This window comes from Pogonomyrmex barbatus, unplaced genomic scaffold (assembly GCF_055798465.1).
Source record: "Pogonomyrmex barbatus isolate J1 unplaced genomic scaffold, ASM5579846v1 scaffold6, whole genome shotgun sequence".
NCBI lineage: Eukaryota > Metazoa > Arthropoda > Insecta > Hymenoptera > Formicidae > Pogonomyrmex > Pogonomyrmex barbatus.
The window spans coordinates 2,037,367-2,045,274 of record NW_028297160.1 but is presented as its reverse complement, the minus strand read 5'-3'; positions in this window follow the sequence as shown (position 1 = coordinate 2,045,274).

The following is a 7,908-nucleotide window of genomic DNA, read 5'->3' as shown; positions in this document are numbered from 1 at the left end:
GGCAAGCGATGCCGCGCGCATGCGCCGTCACCGGTAAAAGGCGAAAACGCGATCGGCGTTCGTGACGTGAGGCGCGCAAGGAGCCGATTGTGACCAGCGATAGAGGATTTGGAGGATTTCGGAGAATAATGTCGTCGTGTTCTCTGTGGTCCCATCAACGGCGAAACGGTATTTAACCCGTTCGTCGCGCAAGTTGAATGTGCAAATAGCGTTATGCTCAACCCGGACTTCTTTCCTCCCCCCCCCTCCCCCCATGGTGAATGATGGAAAGTGTCAGGTGAAACGTGACGTTTAAGACGCATGTCGCTCTGTTTGAAATATGTTTTTTCCTATTTGCTGTCGCCAACACTCGTGAAAATAACGAACCGACGATGATTAATATACGCCAAACGAATGGATATATATTTTATGTACGAGGAAATAGTGAAAAAAAAATGTTTAATTTATGATAATTTTATTAATGCGTTTATTCGGATTCGAATACGTTCAAACGACCTGGTTTTATGCGTATAAAAATATTCGTCGAATTTTTCGTAAGATCTCAAAACGAGAGTGGAACTATATATAAACAGCAATTTCGCCTTAAATTTGTATTTATAACTTTTTTATTAGAAACTTGCAAATAATAGTAGTAAACATTGCGGTCAGAACCGGCTGGTTCTTTCACAACTTGCCGGAAACGAGGATCGAGAGAAGATATTACTAGTTGTACATGTATTACATATTCACACGCATACCGATTTGTAAAGCAGAATGAAATTCTGCCAGTAAAAGGCGGAAATCCACGGCAGGATGATAATGGATATATAGCGCAATACCTATTGTTTTCTGACAGATTTTCCTAAATAATTGCCTTTGTATGTGCAATTGTGTGTAACAATTGTGATCGGTTACATCCGACTACAAAGGTAACGAAAAACATCCGTACTAAATAAAGACTTTAAACAATTTGCGTTCCTGAACTTTAATATTAATATACAATAAATTACAATGAATAATAGCAATAATAATAATAGCAACAATAATAATAATATATTGCTATTATTTAAATGTGCATTCAATTATTCGCTCTTAAATAATATAATTGATCAAACTTGAAGAAAAATTGAGAATTAAATAATACGTATATGTGTAATATTTTCTATAAAAATATCGCCACAGAAAATGATCAATGCTGTGAAAACATGTGTCTCGTAGTTCGTTTCATATTTTTTCTTCTGATTGACTCGAGAATGCGAGAGTTGACACGAGAATTATTCGCAAGAGGCATAGCGAAACTCAAGCTCATAAGCTCAAATTACACAGTATTTTTCCGCAGGCGCAGATGGTAATTATCTGTGCGAGTAGACATATACACGGGCAGATACCGCGAAAAAAAATACAAAAGCTGTCGGTGACGTACACCGTTATGCTTGTCTCTTCATTACAAGCTCCGTCTTCGAAAATTGGCACGTGTAACTCCGGAAACCACGAGCGCAACGGCGATGACCGTTCTTATGACTCTTTTACGTGCGCAAAAGCCATAAGTTACATTAATCTTGTCCATTAGACAAATTACTTTAATGAAAAGTTGTTTGTTTTGCATCGAAAATGTGTTGTTAAAACGTGAACAAACTTCAAAATGGCAGCCTAAAGCGTGCTCCAAATTCTTCGATTTAATTTGCACATCTTAAAGAATGATTAACAGTATTGTAAAGTGATAAATTATTGACTTGTTTTTAACAACGTAATTCAGATTTTTATTTTATTAAATAAAGCTCAGCAATCTAAAGATAAAAGTTTAAAAATCTAAATCTAAAGGTAGAAATTTGAAGGTAGAAATTTGAAGAATTGCAAAGGCAGAAAGAGTTTTTCTGAATTTTCGCCAAATCGCAGCTCAGTTTGTGTTTTCAATTTTCCACTGCATTCTTCATGTCGTTTCACGCGATGGCGATATGCAAGGCCATTGTGATTTTTATTTTTTGCGTAAATCACATTGCTGACGACCATGTGTGACGGCAAGAGAATGCACTTTTCCTGCGCGCCTCTGTTATGTACACACTCTTTATCGTACGTGTGCGCGATAAAACGCGAAAATCCGCCGCACATCTGTAACAATGCATGACTTCCTGGTTACGAGCCGTGAATCCGAAAATCACGTTCACTGGATTCAGTTATAGTGATAATAAGCACCACTTTATTTCAGCATCTCACACTTCAATCTAGTGGTAAAATAGTCCTTGCTCTGATTATGCTATTTCTCAAAATACTACAAAATTATCTAGTCCGTTTAATAAGTTTATTATTATTATTATTATTTCTTTTACCACTGTTATTACAATTGTAACTATTTATATTCTTTGCAGTATTCTATTTATCATGAAAATTACACACACACACACACACACACACACACACACACACACACACACACACACACAAAATCTTGCGCGCGCGCGTGTGTGTGTGTGTGTGTGTGTGTGTGTTTTACATTGTCATTTTTCTTTATCTATGAAACTGATTTATTTCAATTTCAAACTAGAAATACATTAGATTATAATATTCCATATTTAATGAATAACATTTTTCTAAATACTTTAATTAATCTCTGAACTAATTTTTATCTTAAATGCTATATATGATAAATAAAGTGAAATATGCAATTATGTATATTAAACATAAGTTTAATTTAAAACATGTAAATTTCACATTTTAATAATTTTATTTTAAAGTACTTAAACAGTTTACATATTAACGGTAATTACACCAATCAATATATTTTAATTTATTATTATTTTAAAATTAATAAAAATAACAGAGATCATCTAATTTTCATGAGAAAAATAATATAAAGAAAATCTAATTGTGTACATATAATCGAGTCTTTTTATATATATATAATTGATTCTAATATTTGAGCAACATTTGATTACATGTTCACATTGCCATTATAATTATATAAAAATCTTTCAGCATAAATTACGATTGAAAAACATAGTAGCAAAAATTTACGAGAGCGACCTTAGCCCTTCAAATATTATCATTATTATATTACTAAAACTTCTCTCTTAAGGTTATTGCGCGTCAACGAAAAGTTTAACGGCTCTTTTCCGCTGAAGTTTAATTTTGTGGTTAAAATTTTCACTCTATACATGTTACACAAGATGCATTAAAACGACCGAATATCCCGCTAACTATACATTAATCTCATGAGAGTTGAAAAGATTGATCAAAGAGAAACGTTGAAGTATTTATATACGTTAGAATAGACAGTGCTTACATCGCAGTTACATCGCATTTCATTGTTATATTTAGCTAAAGTTACGTGAACTCTATTCCCTGACTTTCTACGAACAAAACCGACAGCTATAACAGCAAACAGCGTCACTAAGCATGAAAAATGTAACGACCGATTACAGCCTCAGTGCGCAAATTACATTGTAGTTTTGTATAGTCTTAAAGATTACTACAATTACAAAACAATAGTAAAACGAGTTTCGCTGGCCCATTTTTTTACTAGACTCGAAAAAATGAGCCTCCGCTCCTGGATTATCCGTTGATTTACATGATAAAAGGTAGAAACAAAAGAATTATTCGTTCGCTTGTCGACTTGTAAATACAAGCGCATAAATTCGCCTTGTAAGTCACGTGAAATGAATCGTGAAGCGAATAATTTGATGAGCATCGACGAGTGAAGTGTCAGTTCATTACGCAATCTTACTATCTGATTTATGTAGGCAAAATTGATATCTCATATAAATCAGTCTTACACTCTGCAAGTGTTCATTTAAGAAACTTTTTAAATTAATCAAGAGACCAGAAATAATGATAAATGTCTGTTTATTACGTAATGTAAATTATCTTTCTTACTATTTATTACTATTTTAATTACTTCCTTTAAAAATAAAACAACTTGACAAACGATAGTATAGCCTTTTACACTATCTTTTTACATTATTTTCTTATTATTTTTATACTTTTTTAGTTAAAAATTTTATAAAAGATTTTTTAATGTAAAACATCCTTTTATTTTTTTCTAATAAACATATATAACATTTAAGTACAATGTATATTAAAATTATTTTGGAACATTTTTGTAGCAAAAATCTGATATCTACCTAGTGAAGACTTTTATGAAAAACATATTTATGAAAACATCAATTGCTGATTAGGCTCTTCTATGCCTAACATTTCGTAAATGCACTTTGGCTCTTCATTCGCACAAGTATCCTCCATGAAACTTGCAAATCCAATTTCCCGGATTACAACTCGGGTTAGGAATTCACATCGCTGGAAAGCTGGACCAATCGAGTTCGATTTAACTCCGACGAGCTGTGTTTCAGACGAAACGTATTTCGTTCTATGCTCTGGGGATCCTTAAAGCTAATACCGAGATATTACGTGCATGCGAAGGCCACAGGTGTATCGATATCTGCACATCAAGCGATGTGGAATTATTAACTACCTAACTGCGCTTCATCATTCAATTAATTAATTATCGTCCGCATACCATGATTGTAGATTCTGCTAAAATACGCTAAAAAAATATCACTTTCGATGATTTGTGCCACTTTTTACAATTTGTGTCACAGAATTCAAAATAAAACTCTGTTAAAATAATTTTATATATCGTGTAATGAAATATTTAAAGAATTAAAAAGAATTATATGATATAATGTACACACACACACACACACACACACACACACACACACACACACACACACACACACACACACACACACACACACACACATATATATTGTACATAAAATTATAAATAAAATTTTTTCTAAAATCCGATTAAAGATTATCTAAAACAGGATTTATAATCAAAGTAAGAATTATTACTGAACATAAATTAAACAGCATCAATTTTATATAAAACATATAAAATAATTATTTACCAATTATTTAAGTTATAATAAATTTTTATTTAACATTTTTTATTTTTTTCTTTCGTTACGACAAATATATTAGAAAGATATATTAATCATAAGAGTGAGAGAACATATAGTATGCGTTATAAATAAAATTGATCATACGCCCCTCGTCAAATTATCGATAGCACCGACCGAAACTTTCTCCGATATATTGCTTAACATATGTTTAATGTTATATGACTTACCTATCGACATATAAAAAAAAAATGGTAATTTTGTAGAAAATGTTCAATAAGAGAAGAATAAAAAATTGGATAATACATTTTTAAGATATTATAACGGTATATTTTATATAAATAAGTTATATAAAAATTATTTGCTATATTTTTAATTAAAACTTATTATTTTATATCGAAAAGTAAACTAAAGTTGTATTGAAACTTGATCTGCTTTAAATAAAAAATATTACAGTTCTACCAATTGACATTTACATATATTTACATATATTTTTTATGTATTCTTGATTTTAAAGCTATACTGTATTAACATTCCGTACTCACAAAAATTATGTTCCATTTAACTGCTCGACGACAAACGAGACCAAGGTTTCCCAGAAAATCGCAAGGCTTAACCACATTCTGACATTACAGAGGCGGAGGTTAAAATCCAAGAGGATTTCCTTGACATATGAGCTAGTCATTAGTACCGATCACTATTGTTCGAAATCCCTACACTAATTCCACGATCATCCTAATATGTATTAATTATTCTAATTGATATAAACGAGGATAATTTAATAAGAGTTGATGTTTTGATTTAAAAAGATTATCTTTCTCCCGCGATAATATAATTTAATAGAATGTATGCATAAGTTAATTAATAATATCAATTTCACTTATGTTAAATATAAAAATATTATATATATATGTATATATATATATATATATATATATATACATATTACATATTTAAATAAACTACTTTTATTTTATATTAATTAAATAAATTAATTAAATATTTGTAGATAAGGATTGAAAAAGAGGTCATTGTTATAAATTAATTCTGAAAATAATGTAATACAAAGAATATACTCTCTTTATGTTAATCATGGCGTCTGTACTGTTACGATTGCTTCACTGCATTCACTCTTTTGAAAGTTTCATTATATTAATTTTTAACATAAGATTAAAGTTATACTAATTACTTCAATCCAAGTGCTTGCATTATTTGAAGAACTCCTTTTCTATATTTATTTAAATCATGCAAAGATTCTATATTCGCACCTTCGTTGTCCCATTTTGGCTCTAAATGATAAAGATCGGACCAAAGCCATGGCTATATCCATGAAGGAGCAACTTCTAGCACGAATCGAGTTGCAATATAGGATTACGGAATTACAAGGCAAGGTTGTCGCGCAGGTCGCTCCAATAAGGTTAATAGAGGACGCGGCGGCCAAGCGATTTCCTTGACACGAGCGGCCCGCACTTTAATCGAGTTATAGTTTGTAACGACAGCGAAAATCTATTTTGCCCCTCCGGGACATAGCTCCGGATACTTCGATAAAAACAAAAAAAAAGAAAACGATTTGTCTTTTAAGTGCACTTTAAAATATTGGCGGCGATTGCCGCTCATAATGCGAGCACTCGCTCGCACATTCCAATTCTGTCAATGTATTGAGTGTTGACGTCTAATTACAGCAAGGACATTCAAACGAGGTCTTGCTGTCAAGAACAAAAAGAACGTAAAGTGATCTTTGCATTTGTATGCTTGATGAAATTCCTGTCAAAGAATAAATTGCATGGAACGTTGGCTCTAAAAATTGATGTCTAAAATTGATTTTCTAAAATGCTTGACTATGGAAAGCAATTTTGCTTCTTGTAATTGACTGTTTCAGGCAGTGTCAATTTTTAAATCAACATCTTGATAGTATATCTTTTTGCAAAAACAAAGATAATTTAACAAAGATAATAGAAAAGATTAATTTAAAACGCACGTACGTACTTGAAATCCCGGGAAAATAGATTTACAGAATAAATATATTCGGAAATTTGATAATATATACATATGAGACAACGGAAAGTGAAAGTTATTAAAAGTATGTTAATATTCTTTTCCAGATAGATATTGTTATTGATGTACGCCCATTCTCTTCAAGAAAAAAAGAACGTGAATTAAAGATTAAAATGCCAGTAAAGATTAAAATTCACTGCCAGTCGATTTGCGTCATTACCACATGATTCAGTTATTACTAACGTCTGTTATACGTTATAAACGACATGGGCACGTATAGAGAAATTCGATATCTTTAGTCCAGACACTGTGTTTATTTTTATAAAACTTGTAATTTATCCCGGGGGCGTATCGTCCTGCTCGAAACGTCAAGCATGCTTTACGTGTAGTTTGAAAAATATTCCAGTTTACATATGTCATGTACAAATGTCATATTCAAACTGTGGTAGCAATATCATTGATCATAAAATAAAACTAAATCAATTAACTATACAAGAACGTGAAGAAAGCAGAGACAAATAAATAACAAAAATACAGATATATATTAATTGATTGACGATCACATAGCGCAGCACACACACGCACGCACACACCCATACCCCCTCCCCACACACACACACACACAAAACTTGTTTGTAAAAACAAATATCAACACGAAATGTTTTGTACTAATATTGCGAACCCGTAAAATTATTTTCAAACGATTGCCAACATTTGTTCGAGCTTAATTAAACATGGTAGAGAAGTGGCCCGGCATTGTGGAGCGTGAAGCACATGAACGAAAGCAATGTTTCGAAGTAATCCTCTCGCTTCCAACAAATATATTTTAGTCTGTATATATATATATATATATATATATATATATATATATATATATATATCACTGTACAAATGTGCAACGGACATGCACTGAGAATGAAATACAAACGAACATATTTTACACTCGCCATGCACACATACATTCATTGGAAAAAAATCTCGATTTTTTTTTTTTGGAAACGCCATCTTTTTTATATGAACAAATATTTGCCGATCG